This window comes from Cibotium barometz, chromosome 3 (assembly GCF_041138505.1).
Source record: "Cibotium barometz isolate CiBa-2024 chromosome 3, ASM4113850v1, whole genome shotgun sequence".
Taxonomy (NCBI): domain Eukaryota; kingdom Viridiplantae; phylum Streptophyta; class Polypodiopsida; order Cyatheales; family Cibotiaceae; genus Cibotium; species Cibotium barometz.
The window spans coordinates 45,160,342-45,177,871 of record NC_141048.1 but is presented as its reverse complement, the minus strand read 5'-3'; the positions used below and the strand labels follow the sequence as shown (position 1 = coordinate 45,177,871).

Below are 17,530 nucleotides of genomic sequence, written 5' to 3'. Positions count from 1 at the left end.
GTGCTGATGTTATGCTGGTGTCACCATGAGAGAAGAGCATTCCTCCATATGAGGTTTTGAGAGACTGCTTTAATTTTATAAGGAAATTATTGAATTCCTCACGTGCTTTCTCAATTGCATAATTCGTGCAATCTGTCTCGAATAACTCTTCTGCAGAGAGTATGTCTTCCTCTTGAAAGGGGAAGCGGTACCCCTCTGGGTTTTGTATTTTGGTTGCTTTTTTAGGTTTGGCATTATTAGGTTCAATCACAACCGGTGATCCTGTAAGACACTCAACCAAGCTAAGCATGCTCTCCTGAGCTTGCTTTTTACATTCCGCGTATGTCATATGATCAGGATTTTCAATTTGGGGTGGTTGGGTGTGTTCTAGTTTCTTGATTGGTCTATGAGGTGCACTAATTGAAGCGTCAGAACTTGTTTCATCCTCACTTAGTGACGTACTAGAACTTGTTTCATCTTCTAACTTTCTTTGGATCGTCACGTTTTCTTTATGTTTGCCCATGCGATGAGATCGAATTCTCTTTTGGGATTTTGTATCCTGTGTCGCACATATGGGTTTTGAGGTTTGTGTGGTGGCTTTTGAGGTGGATGCTTTTGCATCATTTTGAACCTATGGCTCTTTTGGGTTTATGGCCTCCACAAGCTCCTTTTCCCTGTTCTTTAATTCAACCTTGGTTTCGATAGTTTGTTGTCCCTTGTTTTTCTTGGGTTTAGAAGGTTTTGTTTTTTGTTTTGGGTTCTACTTTAAAGCATGTTCTTCTACCCATGTTGAGGTATTGTCTTTTGCGTTCTTTTTTATCGTTTCTCATGCCTTGGCTTGTGAGCGTGTAAGCACATTCAAGGGTATCATGGACAATTCCCGTTTTGTACACTTAAGATGTTAAGAGTTGTATTTTGTGAGACAAGTTGCATTGAAGCAACTCGTCTTGGGCAAAATCTTGGAACATGTGATCAATGCCACATTGTTCACACATGGGTCATAAAAGTGTCAATGACTATGGGCATGGAAGTATTCCAAACTGTGCAGAGCCTACCACCTTATGAGGTCCATGATAATAGAAACACTAAAGTGTTCATTAACTGTTTCTTGAGCAGTTTCTACCCTTTGGACTTCTGTTTGGGACACGGGAAATGGAGGTTTTGAGTCAATTGTGGATGAAGTAGGACACTTTTTAGTATCGTGATGATTAAAGGTTTTACAATATATGCAATATAGAAAAATAGGTGCTTTTTATGCATAATGGGGATTGGGATAGTAGTGATTGCACTCAACACAAGGCATTTCGTTCCTCACCTCTAGATGCATTAAGGATGTTTGGTTTTGAAGAAGCTCATCTTCTCTTAGACATTCGAGATCAAACTTTCTTTTGCCATTGCTTCACTTGGTTTAGATGAGGAACATCTCGTAACATGATCATCTTTCAGCATGTTATTATTTAAACATACTGCTTCTTTACAACATTGATCGAATGTTTTCGGGTTGGATACAATGATCAAGTTGTATAAGCTGTTTTTCCTTAAGCCCATCATGAAACATCGCTTCAATTGAGAGTTGTTTAATTTTTCCCATGACTCACATCGTGAGTCCAAGAGTTTTATACGAAGGATAAAGTCTGTAATGGTTTCGTTTGGTTTATACTCAATTGAATAGAGTTCTTTTGTTGCACTCCACCGATCATCTTGTCTTGAAAAACCATGGATAAAGACTATTTTCAAGGTTCTGAAGTTAGTCTTGATCGTCGGCATCAATATGATGAACCATCGACTACCTTTTCCCTCTGAGAATAAGTTTAACGCATGTACCTTGATGGGGCAATTTGGGTTTCCAAAGGCCTCGCATCGCTATTCAAACATTTGTATGAATTAAACAGGATCAGTTGCTCCATTGTATTTGCCCATGATTTTGAAAATTTGTACGGCCATATGTTTATGTGAGTCACTGAAACCGTAGGTGAGTGCACTTGTGGTAGGAACTCACTTAGTCCTTGGATAACCCCCCTTCCTAGACTAGTTAGTATATCCAAGGTGTGGGCATCTAGGGGTTGCAAAGGGTTGGTATTTATAAGATTGGTAGGAAGGTTAGGTAAAGGGCCAAAGCCCGGTGGGATCGAAGTGACAGGGGGTGTAAAACCCGATGACACACTTGTTATAGGCATGGCCAATGGTATTGGGAGGTGCATTTGGGGCATAGATCTCAATGGCTCGAAGATGTCAACCATTGGGTTCAGTCCTTGTGTGATCCCTGGCAATCCTTCTATCGTTGCCATGTTTGATTGCCTGAATGATCCTTAATGAGCAAGCACGCGTTTTTTTTTTTGCTTTTTATATTTTCTCACAGCCCGTTAGCCTCAAGAGGCTTGACGTTCTCTTCGTTGAGTCAAACGAGTGTCCGTTCGCCTTAATTAGCTTAAGCGCTATAAACACATGAATGACCTCTTAGAGATAATTTTTCAGAAAAAGTGCATGCTAGTAACTTCCCAAATGGAAGAGGAGGTCCTAAAACCTAATTTTCATCACTGTCTTAAGACGAAAAAAATAAAATAAATATTTTTTCCTTATTTCGCAACACGTTTTTGAGGATGTTCTAAAGGAATTTTGAAAAACTTTGTATGATAGAGTTGTAGAATTTTTTGGAGTATTACAACTTTGTTTCCCTGAGTCATTCGTGATTTTGTCATTTAGACCCTCAAAAAGTAGCCCGAATATGGTTTGACGTCGTTTTCACGCTATTTTTTACAATTTTCGTGGCTTTCGGGCTATTTTTTGCCTCGATTTTCGAGTCAAATTTCAAGACTACTAGTTGGAGGCCAAAACAATCAATTTTGACTTCGGACGACCACGTCCAAATTTGAAGATTTCGATGTCAGCTTTCCGATGAGTCCTAGAGTACCTTCATCGGATATACGGTTTATGAGATACAAGCCTCCAAACAGGGATGTTTTCTAGAGTCTTTTTTTTTTTTGCGGGGGCATAAACGAAGTGTTTCACGTCATGAAACCTTAGGGTTTTACGCCCATTAAACCTTAGGGTTTTACGTCGTGAAGTGAACTTGACGGAAAAATTTAATTTGATTTTTTTTTTGCGAGAGCGTGAACGAAGTGTTTCGCGCTGTGAAACCTTAGGGTTTCACACTGTGAAGCGGACTTTACGAAAAAGTTGAATTCAATTTATTTATTTTTTTACGGGGGCGTGAACAAAGTGTTTCACGTCGTAAGCAAACTTCACGGAAAAGTTAAATTCAAGTTTTTTTTATTTTTTTGGCGGGGGCGTGAACGAAGTGTTTCATGCCGTGAAACCTTATGGTTTCACGCTGTGAAGCAGATTTCACGGAAAAGTTAAATTCGATTTATTTATTTTTTTGCGTGAATGAAGGGTTTCATGCCGTGAAACCTTAGGGTTTCACGCAGTGAATTAGACTTCACGAAAAGTTAAATTCGATTTTTTTTATAGTCTAGTGGAAAATACGAATTTCCTTTTTTGGGGGGATATTTTTTTGAATTTAAAATTAAGAAGATATGGACATTTTCCCAAAAAGGTAAGTGGGAATCAAAAAACTTAACCTTTTTATGACACCCCTTACACCCTTCATAAATGACCCCCAAAATGGACAATTTGACAACTCATGAGCATCTACTCATTGAATGCTCATTAGCCTTAATGAGTTATGTAAAGTGATTAAAAATTAATCAAAGATTAATCTTTTCACTAATCTTTCCCTCTTTTACACTAATCAAGGACTCTAATTAACCACTAATCCCTAATTAATTCACACGATTGAGCACATCATTGGATAGAGCAAGGGAATGCTAATTTATGTGCATCAATCAATGTGTAAATTAATTTAAAATAGGAGATTAATTAGACTCTTAATTTTGGTCTCCTCTTTTAAGGTAAAATTAAGCAAAGAGAGTCAAAAATCCTCCAATTGATAAGGAAATTGATGTAATTATGTGTTTCGATGCATCTAGATGCTCTCAAAACTCTCAAAAATACTAATTTCGACTACTCACATGATCAATTTAGACTATAATTAACACATTTTCTAAAATTTTGGCCTCTTGAACAAGATTAATGACCCTTAATGACAAAAACCAATCCATTAAGAGAAATTAGTCGAATTCAAGGATTTTTTCATGGTTTTGAGAATTTTTTTGAAATATTAAGCTACTCCTAATGCTTCCTAACACTCTGACACAAACAATTCAAACAAAAAACACACAATTAAGCTAAAATTAATGATTTTAGTTCTATGTTTAATATTAAAGAAAGCTAACATTCACTAAGAATTACATTCTATTGCATTGTTTAATGCAATGGATGCAAACTGAGCCTAATACAAACTATATGCAAGCCCTAGAATATGAAAAAACACAATAATAACAAATTAAACTAAAAATTAAGCAAAAATTTTCTTTTAAAAAAATAAAAAAGAGAGCCATTCTACACCAAATCACACACAAATCCACATCTTTTTCATGGGAAACCATTAATCAGGATAATAGGCAATGGGTAATGCGTAAATTAGAGGAAAAACGATGGAAAAAGCCAAGGAATGGCTCCCTGGCACAATAACGCCAAAAATGTTAAGGCTCACTCTAACCTCTCTTGAAACACATCCAACAAGAGATTACTTGGTGAACTGCAACTGTCGTGAGGATCTTTCCAATGGCCAAGCTTATAACCCTTGAGGTCTCCAAGCTTTACAACTCCTTGAGAAGCAATTCCATCGTGCCTCCCGTTGAGCGTTGTCACACCGCCGCGTTGCACTACAGGTACTCGTCCCTCCTTCTCACCTCACTTCACTCACACACACTCACTATGCATTAGGGAGAGAGATTAGCAAGAACAAGACTCAATTGCATAATGGGAGAGTCTGTTGTATTATGAGAGATATTCGCTTATATACATGGCCATGAGTGTTCACACTCAAACTGTGGCCAACCGGGCATTTTAGGCTCATAAGAGACCTAATGCTATACTCTCATAATATATCTATGAAGTACATCACTTAGGACTTCATCCTAACTTGCTACTACACGTTCTTGAAGCGGGAATTGCCATAAATACTCTGTTACACCATTACGGACGCCCGTCCAAGTTGTATCTTTGGACACCATTGCTTCATATCTTTAATGTATGATCCTTTGGTGTATCTACCTTGACTCCTTGTTGTAAGATAATGGCAGTAGATCTTGTTAACCCTAGGAATGGGTTAACACCAATGATTTTGGTAATTTTGGCTGTGATATTTATTACGAGATATTTTGTATTATTGTTGGCTGCCCAATTCTGTTATACATGGACGTGGACTTATTAATTTTGTTGCACATGAAGTAGCCCTTGGGGTTTTTATGTATATTTTCTTTAGAAGTTTAGATAGGAAGGATTTATCTAAGCTTTTGGTAAAAGCAACTCCTATTTTTTTAAAGGGCAAGCCCATGCATAAGCGTGCAACTATTTTTGGCATGTGAGCTATTTTTATGAATAAAGACCCAGGAAGGGGGAGGAGGCCGACACTTCTTGGGGAGAGAGATTGCACCCAATACTGTGTTCAAGGTTATGTCTATTCTATCTCTTGTTTTCATTTTGATTTATACTCAATCTTGTCAATTTGAATTTAATTCTATGGTTTAGCTCTTGATATTTATGTGAGTTTTGTATTATTCTTCAAAAAGTATTTAAGGTAGTATCCAAGCATAGGGGTACTTGGATTTGAAAAATAGAGGGAAACTTACTAAAATCCAAATCCAAATGATAAAGTAGTCAAAGACTCAAGAACCCATGGACAAAAGCTTGGAGGGTTATGGGAATTTTGTGAGCCATTGGATGAAAATTCAAGAACCCATGGACAAAAGCTTGGAGGGTTATGGGAATTTTGTGAGCCATTGGATGAAAATTTAGATGCAGGGCTATGGTTGAATGTCAACTTTTGATCAAAAACCACCTCTGGGAAACCAAAACCATCCTTCTTCTTCTTGCAAAACCACCTTTTTGAATTTTAATTCTCTCCATAATTTATTAGTATGGATGGAAATAGCAAATTGAGGAGATCAAAGCCTATCCTCAAAATAGCTAAGCATTTGGTGTGCTCAAAATCCATAATCGATGGTGGTAGATTACCCATAAGTCAAATTGAGATTATACAGATTAAATCTTTAATCAAGTTTGAAGAGAAGCATGAACTTTTTTAGCGTGCAGCACGCGGGCTGTGGACTCTAGCCATGGAGAGGCTTGTTTAAAGAAAGCTTTGTAATAAGCTTTTTTTTCAAGCTTTAATTTTTAGACTTTTTAAAAAAACCACTGCCCGCCGTGGGCAGACTGTTCGTGCAGGCTGTGAAGTTTTTTAAACAAAGCTTTCGTTAAGCTTTGATTAAAGCTTAGTTTTAAAGCTAAAGTCTTTATTCTTATGAGGCTTACAAAAGCTTTAAATCTTTTTTTATACCTTCTAAGAGGATTTACAAATGTTTAAGATTTCCAAGCTCATGGACTTAAACATTGAAGTTTATAGAATCCTTTTGCAAACTTTCCCTTTTGAATCCTTCCAAATTTCTTTTGTATTGGGAAATTGAAACTTTGTCCTTATACAAATTAGTAGAAAGTGTGCATAGACTTAATTAAAATTATACAGAAACCATAGTTTCTTATAGATATATGCACATGCTTAAATATTTATGCATAAAATTTTAGACCATAGTAGTATAGGTTTTATTTCTTTTAAGGTCATAGTTTCATATAGCCTTAGTTAGGTTTAGAAGAATTCATAAATAAATAACCTTAATTGGGTTTAAGTTTACAAGTTGAAATTATATTTATAGTCTTAGTTTAAATTTTTCAAATGCAAGGTTGGAGTCATTTAAAGAGGAGTCATTCAAAGATACTTCATAGCTTAGTTATATACATATATATGCTAGACTCAAGCAACATTATTCCCCAAGGTACTCAAGCACTCGAGCACTAATTTATTTTTGGTGTGTGAGGATTTTAGTTAGAGAGACCTATAAGACAATATCAATAAAGCATAGAATAACTCATGCAATTAAGGATTTGATCCTTGCTTATTCTCGTGGCTTATACAAATGTGGGTTCACATGAAATCCTTGTTGGCTACTATAAGCCCTTGTTTGGAAATTTTATTCAGACATTCCTAGTTTAGAAATTTTTCCTTAGCAATGTCATATGGCCCCTCGTAATTTCATTTGACATTAACTCGTTTATGACCAGAACTGTGTTATTTTCATTTATAAGAGAGAGTTATCATGGAATAGTTACATCCATGTTTTCATTTTATCAATTAAAATTATTAGAATTGCTGCTAGTCATTCATTATCTTCATGTTTATATTGTGCTTAAATTTTGGATGTATTGAAAGTCAATTTTGTTTATTGTTATTTACAATCTAACATCCAATTAAACACCTCCCAAATGAGAGAAAAAAAATAGTTGTAAAACACTACACCAACAAAAAGTCTAGATCCATATAGATTTTCTATTCTAAAAATTTATAAGTTTGACTCCCAAATTTTTTGTGTCTATAGCATTATGACTCGCACATCTCCTCACAACCCTTATCCACCTTTGGAACTCCTGTGACTCATGGCAGAGTGTAGCTCCCTAACATATTTATTTGAACAAAATGGAGCTCTTTTTCAGCATTATTGAACTTGTTATAGCTATTATTTCTTTTAATCCATTTTAAATTCCATTTTTCTTTAATAGCAAATAACTTTTCAACTCAAGGTAAATTTCTTCAACTTTGTTATCAATAATCAATTTATATTTTATTTTTATGATGTCAAGTTTTTTTATGAATTATGTTGAAGTACTGTTGTAATAACAACTCCTAAATTCTAACTTTAGTTGTTATTTCTCTCCTTCTTTAATATTTCATTTTAAATTCAGAACTTGACATTTTGTCTACGTATAAAGTATAAAGATTCACATGTCTTGAGAGTGTTAAAACTGTTTTTAACATATAATTTCAATGACATTACAATAATAAGATAAGCATTCTCAACAACCACAACATCCCAACACCTCAAGAATAGGTTGACTCTATTTGTGAGTTCTTAGATGGATGCTTGAGCGGTTTTTTTTTCGTGACTATCCCGACCTCATTCAATCTTACTTTCAAACATAGCCCAGTTGATATGACACAAGTGAGGGCAGTTTGCTATCCCAGATAGGAGGGATGTTACAGTTTGTCCACCCGTCTCTCTGTGGTTAATTGGAGATGCCTAATTACCACTACATTCATAGCATGTTTCAATTTCCTCCTTTAATATTTTGTATTCATTTAGTAGGCCTTTTGCTTGGACATGCATGATCGTTCAACAATGGGAATGGTACGTTGTACCTCTTGACATGGTAGTCTCTTCATCTTTGTGTATTTCCAAGCAAAGGAATCTTTGAACAATTTCAACAACGTTACCAACTCTTGCCTTTCTTCTAGTGTCAAGTCCTTGGCAATGGGATACTTACTAAGCTCTCAAATGTTTATTTTATTGACTTTTGTAGGTCCACCATAAGATGTCCCTTCTTCTCCTCTTAGAGCATCTCATCACAAAACTATAGGTCTTGAAATGGTCTTGAAGTTGTCTTAGGTCAAGATTCTCATCAACTTCATCATCCTTCTAAGCCATAGATTTTTTAGCTTTTGCACCAAAGCCTTCTTTCTACATCTTCTTTTAGATCTGCCAAGTTGAGGTTTAGTTTTCAATTCTTGCTTACTCATTACTTGTTTCTTTCATATGGTGGAAGCAACTTGATTTAACTCCTCCCTAGTGCTTGGAGAATTCATGATGTACTTAATTGGCTTCAATGTATCTCAACCGTTGTTGGGCATCTGTTAGAGTCTTTCTCAAGGTATCATTAGATCCAGAATGATAGCATTTTCTTCTTAACTATTTCTAGAGGCATGAGCCATGGCCTGTCCAAAGACAATTCATAAGCTCTATAGACGAACTAGTTTGGGATTTTGCAACATATACCCCTACTCTCATCATAAGCACATTAGTAGATGGTACATCTCCTATTAGCTCTTTTTCCACACATACCTTATAGTGGCAAGTACATGCATTTAATTTTCACACAAATCTTGGTGTGGAAGGCGAAGCATACATCTACTCTTGTCTGACTATTTTTGATGGCATGCATACTTGTATCGAGGTGGTTCAAATTGTAGTGTTCGAATCATTTGCAAACAATCATCTTCTATGCCTGTAAATCTACCATTAGAATTTGGAAATATTATGTAAATATATGTGGTTCTGCTGCATTTTAAAGGGCATTTCACTAGCTTGCAATGCAACCTAACAGCTAATATCATGTCTGTATATTGAACACTAGATTAGCTCTCTGCGGGGGTAGAGATATGCATTGCTTGGTGGTTCTCTCCTTTCTTTTAGCTTTAACATTTCTAATATGGTCATGGATGCTCATGTTGTTTACTTGCTTTTCTTGATGCTTGTGTTGTTTACTTTCTTTTCTAATATGGTCGTGCTTAGCTCATGGATGGTTATGTTGTTTACTTGCTTTTTTTAATGCTCATCTTGTTTACAATCTTTTCTAATATGGTCGTGCTTAGCTCGTCGATGGTTATGTTGTTTACTTGCTTTTCTTGAGCTCTAGAGTTATGCCGACTAGAAACTTAGAAGTGTGCAGCCCCACCACTCCATGCAAAACTTCGAAGGAACACATATTTAAGCTGAGTAAAATAGATCTTATCCTCAAGCTTTAATGTTCAATACCATTGATGAGCCTTTCCATCTAACTTGGGGAAAAAGAATAATTTTTTTGCCATGTCATCTATTGGCCCACAAGTTTCACAAGTCGACTCAAATATTTATATATCTTGGATTGGACCTCAAATATATTATGTGCGTAGGATTGGATCTCCATTGCCCATAAATCTTTGCATCAATCTAGTAATGTTATGTGGCTTCCTAACTCCCTTACAAATATATTATGTGCGTAGGATTGGATCTCCATTGCCCATAAATCTTTGCATCAATCTAGTAATGTTATGTGGCTTCCTAACTCCCTTACAAACCCGCACCTATTTCTGCAACTATTCTTAGTTAGGGTTCTTGTGGAAAGTTATGGAGTTGGGTCCTTTGCAACCCCCTGCCTATCTCTACAACCATTCTTAATTGGGGTTGATCCTGAGAGATCGCCTGGTTTTGGCCTTTGAACTGGCCTGACTACTGAGGGGTAATATCCATCTTCCTTGTCCTCTTCCCCTTCTAAGTTTAGGCACATATTGAGGTGTGGGCCTAAAGTTGGGCATCATAGGAGTGTAAGTGTCTATTTCTCTTATGTTGTCGATTGGAGCTCCCTCATGATTTTGCAGTATTACTGCTTGCATGTGTGCAAGGAACCCATGATCAGTCAACTATTTGTTAATGTCATCCTTCGTGTACAATAGGTCAGTCATTTTACCTTGTTGAGATTCAGCTCAATAACATCAAGCCCTCTAGAATTGGCTCCAAATGTGGCATATCCTCATTTGAGTAAGATCTTAGGAAAATGGCTTCTCTAGTCCTAAGAGCACTAGCAACACCTCTCCTAATCCTAGGAGTGAAGTAGGGTTGGTTAGCAGCATACACAAGAGTTATTGGAAACTGTTTTGAAACAATCTAGGCACTCTAGTTCAGACCCCACATAATTGTTGCAAAGGTGAAAGAAGAGAGAAGCAAGATTTACACGAGACTGTGAGTGAGTAGCATTAAGATGGGGGTTAAAAGATAACACATCACAATAGAAGTCACAACCAAAGTCAAGGAAAATGAATTGAGGAAGTAAAAAGACCTTGAAATGGGGGTCAAGGAAGATCCAAGATAACACATCAAAATAGAAGTCAACTAAATTTGAGGAAAATGAATTCAGGAAGTAAAAGGTCCTTTAGATTCAAGTGGGCAGTTTACTTGAAGGATGGTACGTGGATGGAGCTAAGGAGGGATACTTAGATATTCAACTACATGAAGTCGTATAAGTGATTGATAGGAAACTAGTATTTGCTAGATTTTATGACTATAGGTTATCATGTAATAATCATTCATCATATCGAAGTCAATAAAATTGGGGTTTTGAAACACTTAAAGGCAAAAAGATATGGATGGCAATGGAATTAACCCCAATGAAACTCAATCAAAAGAATGTAAAATTAGCCAAAGCAACTTGGAAAGAAGGCAAGTGAACAATCTATCATGACGGAGGAGCTCTCATCCAAACCAAAATAAACATAAAAGGCATATACTTGTTTTTTATGCTTGGCATCATAGATCTACTAGTTGACGAGTAGGATGCTTTTTCTAGATCACATATTTATCTTGATATTGACATATCAGATGGTCTGTATGATATGCTTATGTAGAAATTAATATAATTTTCTTTTCTTTTCTTTCTTTTTCTTCTATGTAAATTCTTTAATAGAGGTATATCATTTTTAATTAGGAAATCTAAATTTAATGTAGGTATGCTATTTTTATCTCATCCCTCTCAACATAAAGTCTATCATTATTGTGAATGTGGGCCTTGTGTGTGTGTGTGTGTGTGTGTGTGAGAGAGAGAGAGAGAGAGAGAGAGAGAGAGAGAGAGAGAGAGAGAGAGAGAGAGAGAGCTTACCACATATGATGCAATAGTAATATAAAACAATATAAATGTAATAACTTATACTAGAGTATAAATGTAAACTTTTATTAACACAATAAATAAATTCAAGTGTATGTAGATACAAATATAAGTATTATAAACGTATTGAAAACTTATATACTATATTATTATAATATTAAATAATATATCAACCACCATAACTATATAATATACAATGATATTAATAATAAATATAACAGTTAAGCAATAGTTTATTAATTTATTTGAAAAAATAAAGCATATACATATATATTTATATTATTATTTGCATTGATATAATACCTAATATATTATCATAACATATTGAATTTAAATACTATATTATGTAAAATAACATACTCTCTTTGTTTTGGAAAGTGTCGAGGTCGATTCCCATGGCTTGGAATGTCATGCGAAGGTGTTTAGAGAAGGACGTGAAAAAAATGAAGACCCATTCAGCTTAACTGATCGAGGTCTGAGTGGGCAATCATCATTTCATGCTAATGGTAAGAATCTGTTTAATTTGCAATTCAATCAATTTAATCTCTTTGCTATTTTACTTTATTCATCCGTGGTAAACATCTCGTTTTTACTTTGATTTTTACTCAGCAAGTCGTGTTCTTGTTCCTTAATCAGCCATGGCTCATGGGATATCAGAAGACGAAGCTCATTTAAAGGTAACTTCTAGTATGGGATTGAAAAAAGGCTCACCTCGTGGTAAAATGTATGGTTTGTCTAGTATAATTAGCGGCTATTTTTGGATTTAATTAATGTAAGCACAGTGAACTTACCAGCCAATGACGTGATAGCTCAAGTGGTAAAGGTGTTTATCTAGGACCAAGAGGTCCTGGGTTCAAAATCCCCGGAACATGAAAACTTCAGTAGATAAAATAGCACTCTACTGGAAGTGAAAAAAGATAACTATGATGCTGCACAACACGGACAATGATGGCTGTTCTGTCACTATCAGCATCCTTGTTATTGTTTGCATTTGTCATTTTCATTCATCTACACAAAAACCATACATGTGTGCTTGTTTGTGACACATGTGCCTAGGCGTCAACATGATTTTGTGTGTGTGTGTGTGTGTGTGTGTGTGTGTGTGCACGCGCGCATATGCGTGTGTTAAAAAAGGAAAAGATCCTTCTATCAATAGAAAAAGAAACATTCGCACACTACAGCCTTCTCAAGTGGTAAGCAATACAATGTAGCAAAAAGAGGGGAGAGGGCTCTCTCCAATGTTGGAGGGAGGGTGGGGGGGATATAGCCACACTAGGAGCATGTAGTGCCAAACAACTCCGTCATTACCTTATCCACGTGCGTAGGAAGATGGTCCACCCTGATGCATCCACACCGAGTCGCCTACTGAATGCTCTAGGTGACACTAAAGCATATGGATGAGGCCCGTCCAGATAGAGCGTATGGCTTCTGCCGCTGGTGTGATGGTGCCCTCGATGACCTCGAATTCCAGTGTATCAGGTGATCTAGGTTGAAAACCATACATAAACATGATGGGGGTGCAGGCCCAACTCACCTCCCAACCTTGACAACCGTGGGCAAGCTCACAAGTCTTGGCTGTTCCCACCGAGCCACGAGCTGAGCTAACCAGATGGACGTACCGACCAATCTCTACCTCGTGACATCCCATACCGCCACGAAGCTACCCTTGTGCCGGCGTCGGCTGCATGAAGCAGGTGCACGTCTGCACTAGATCCAGGCTCCTGACCATAGAGCTCTCACAAAGACACATGAGACTCTATATGACTAATGACTAACCTTGGCCACCCTTTTATAGGCTCTTGGCCGGTCATCGAGCGTCCACACTTGGGTGCCTGCCCGTCCATACTTGGGTGCCCGCCCGTTAGTCTATCCCTAACTCAGCTCGCCAATAAGCTTGCCTAGCTCAGCTCCAAGCTTCCCCAACCTCGAAGCTAGTCTTGTGTGCGTGTAACACACGGTAGATACACACTGTGCACATGACAAGGTAGGTAAAGGTGAGGAGCAGGCTTTTGTTGCACCATTTTGCACAAAGAAAGAAGAAGGGTAAGTCAAAGTCAAAGGCAAAGTGTTGGTATTGTGATAAGAAGGGCCACACCATGAAGGTCTGTGAGGTGAAGAAAAAGGACAAGGCCTAGCGTAAAGCAAAGAAGGCAGCATCTAGTTCTTCATCAGATGATGACACCAAGGCTTCAAAGGTGGCTTCTAGTGTGGTGGTTGCTATTGTGTTGACTTCGACAGATGCAATGGCATCTATCGATGCTGACTGGTCCTTCTAGTCTTGAGCTAGCCTTTTACATCTCTTTGGATCCAGAGGGAGGAAGAGGGAGATTGATTCTCCCATGTTATCTAGATGGGTACTTCATTGGCAATGTCAGAGTGCACAGTAATTCTGAGGAGATCTAGGGTGGCAATACTTGGATTGGTCATGGGTCACTCCCAAAGGACCAGCCACTGTCTTCTTTGGAGGACTAGAGTTGTTCATCATGATCTAAGGCAGTAGGTCAGATGCAGGTAGCTCATCCGGGAGATGTAGTGCAATGAGGCATGAACTCCAGTGCAGAAGGAAAAGTTTTTTAACTTCAATGGCATCATTGGTCATGGAGCTGAGAGGGAGTGTTGGATGTAGGTTTTACGGTGCATCTCCACTTGTGAGCCTCCTTGAGGGGACATCGGAGTGCATACGTAAGTGCTATATTTATGGGTATGTAAATAGTCTCTTAATTAAGTGTAAGGTTAGTGTGAATACACTTTAGTGCACACACTTTGAGGTTAGGTCAAGTGCCTATATAAAGGACCCTCATGTAACATTATTCATAAGTGCGATCAAGCTGAAGCAAGTTCCTTTGTGCTCTCTCTCTCTCTCTCTCTCTCTTGTGCAAGAGAGTGTGTGTTCAAGTAATCATATGTCTCTCTCTCCTATTTGACTGTGCATTTTCTAACATCGGTTAGTCATGGGGAAAATTGTATACATTCTTTTTGACCATGGGAGTACTCACAACTTCATGAAGGCCAAGCTTGTGTAGAAGTTGGGAGTGGTGACGCAACCAAGTGATCACCAGTATTGTGTCCACATGCCATCGGGCACACAATTTTGGGATTGGTGGGTATCTTAGATGTCTATAACTATACAGAGCTACTTGGAGCCATTAAATTTCATGATTATGAATCTAGATAGAGTAGATGTTGTTATAGGCAAAGACTACTTTTATAACCACGACATGCAGATAGATTGGAAGGGTTATAAGTTATTTTTTGTAATAGATGATGTCTAGTTTTAATACCATGTCATTTATTGTGAGTTTAATTCAGTTAGTCTTGATGTATGGGAGACATGCTTTAGAGAACATCAAGGCAAAGTTTATTGATGTTTTTCCAACTGAGTTACCTTCTTATGGTCTTCCGCGGAGCCAGCCAGCTGATCATAAGGTTGATTTAGTTCCAGGGTCTTAGCCTATGAGCATTGTGCCTTATAGTATGAGCCGACTGGAAAAGAATGAGATCACATGACATAGGATGGGATAGATTCGTAAGAGTAAATGTCGTTAGGGGCACCAGTACTTTTGAACCACAAGGAGGATGGAAGTTGGAGAATGTGTGTCAACTATAAAAAGTTACGATGAAACGAAGATTGACCTTCGTATAGGTTATCACCAGATATGAATAGCTGAGAAAGACGTCTTTAAGATGGGATTCTAGCACGCGGTATGCCATTACAAGTTCCTCGTATTACCTTTTGGGCTCATGAATGCTCCTGGTACTTTTCAGCAGAACATGAATGATCTCTTCGAAGATTATTTAGGGAAATTCGTGGTACTATTTCTAGATGATATCTTGATATACAATCGTACTTTGGAGGAGCACCTCAAACATCTCCAGATTGTCTTGAGGATTTTGAGGTGGGAGAAGTTGTATGCCAAGTATTCGAAGTGTGAGTTCTTCAAACGAGAACTCATATATCTAGGACGTTGGATTTCTCTAGATGGGATGAGCATATATCTTTAGTGGATACGTAAGGTTTTAGATTGGCTGGTTCCTCAAACGGTAAGGCAACATCGGGGGTTTTTGGGATTCACCGTCTTTCAAGATGTAAGCTCAATGGGGCATGCCGTGACAAATTCCACCACGTATCCAAGAGATAGAAATATAGAGGGAGGGAGAGAGAAAAGGGTTTAGGGAACTTTGCACAGGATACACACACTCAACAGGGAGGAGCAGGCCCCGCTCCCTTTCATGAATTTATTCAGGAACAATCCACGATACATCAATGAATACAAAAGCAAACAAATATGCTGATGGAGGAATCCAAGTTGAAGTCGATGTCAAGGCACTAGATCCTGTTGCCGAGCACACCACGAGGATGACCCACAAGAATCTCTCACCGGGCTAGTACCAATTCCAAATCCAAATCAAAGTCCAGATCCAAATCCAAATCCGAATCCAAATCGAGATCCAAGTCTAGATCCAAGTCCAAAGAATCCCAAGCTTTTACACGAGGTACACGAGACACATGTAGATGACGAAGTATATGTTGACCAGCTGTAGATTTTGTTGCCCAAACCGGAATAGAAACAACCCTCAATAGGCTTGTACAGAGACGTATGAACTAAGGTTAGTCCACGTGGTTGTACGGTACAGGTATCCACAGTGACGGGAGTACGGCAGGCAGCGGTGCACAATGGTATGGTTGGCTCACAAATAGGCGGTGCTAGCCATTAGGTGATGGCGGTGGCCAGGCAAGTGGTGCTTCAGCTGACCAGTTCAGCGGTTAAGGTAGTGCAATCAGGTGGCGCAGCTAGGCAGGGGGCAGCGTTGTGCTTTCAAACAAGTGGCGGCATATAGACAGCAACAGTGCTGGCTGGCGATGACGGTGCTGGCAGCAGCGGGTGGCGGCGGTGCTAGCATGCACAGTTGGCAGCCACGTGGCACAGGCAGCAACGCACAGTCAGGGGGGCAAGTGGTGGCCAATAGTCGGCGGCACAGATAGGTGGCCAGACGGCTGGTGGCGGTGATGCTGAACAGAAGGCATAAGTGGCAATGCTGCCTACAAGGTGACGGCCAGGTGGCCAGTAGGTGGTGCAGACAGCCAGGCGCAAATAGGTGGCTGGCGGTGCACCCAGCAGCAGCAGGCAGTGATGATGGGGGTACGGCAGTAATAAGCTTCAAGCTTCCACGATGATCTCCTCGCCTTGTTGATGATGATCTTCGCTTCTCCAACGATGATGGCCACACCTTCATGATGATGAAGAGAGCCTCATATTTGTTTTATACCTCAAGAGAGGTCCTGCTTTTTGCCTGAAAGCTAGCCAGGCTTTTGCTTTTGCTTGCTGCGTTGCTTTTTACTCTTTTTCACTTTATAATAATAAAATATTACTCAACTTTTATCAAAGTTCTTGTTCTTTGCTTTTCTGGCTTTAGGGCCTTGCTTTTTGGCCCTAGAATTGCTTTTTGAAAAAGCGGCTTTTTGCTTTTTGGTCCGGTTCAATCTCGTCTTGCCAGTGGTGCTCCTGGCTTGCAGTCAACTTAGTTTGACTTTTTGCTTTTCTCTGCTTTTTGACCAAAACTCATGCTTTTCCATGAGCAAACTTTATGGTCCCTGTTTCTATGCCTTCTTCTACCTGTCCAGTGTCCGAGCACAAGTTCCATCATGTGAATAGAGCTAGGGAAGGCCAAATAGTTACACAAGAAGTCGGTGAGGGATTATTCAGAGTTAATCGTACCTTTCACAAACCTCCTTCGGGGAAGAGGATGCAAGTTCAACATCTTGGAACGAGAAGCTTGATGAGGCTTTTCAAGATCTTAAGCTAAAGGTAAGGAAGCACCTGTATTCATAGTTGTCTGCGGAATGCGTACCGCACCACAGGTATGTAGAAACCGATGCGAAACGGGACGGGCGTATAGTACG

At 38.6% G+C, this 17,530-nt stretch overlaps 1 protein-coding gene across 4 annotated transcripts in view; it reads left to right on the top strand.

Moving 5' to 3' along the window:
• Nucleotides 1-17,530, top strand: part of LOC147640128 (pentatricopeptide repeat-containing protein At2g03380, mitochondrial-like) — an 85,049-nt gene that overhangs the window by 34,456 nt on the left and 33,063 nt on the right. The window contains exons 1-2 of one of the 4 annotated variants that reach the window (XM_086777412.1): nt 11,995-12,134; nt 12,265-12,305. The exons of 2 other annotated variants lie outside the window; for them this stretch is intronic. The gene's annotated coding sequence lies outside the window, so the exon portion shown is untranslated. Of the gene's footprint in view, nt 1-11,994; nt 12,135-12,264; nt 12,306-17,530 lie in introns of those variants that run through there. One more of the 4 variants, XM_086777420.1, reaches the window with a different exon arrangement.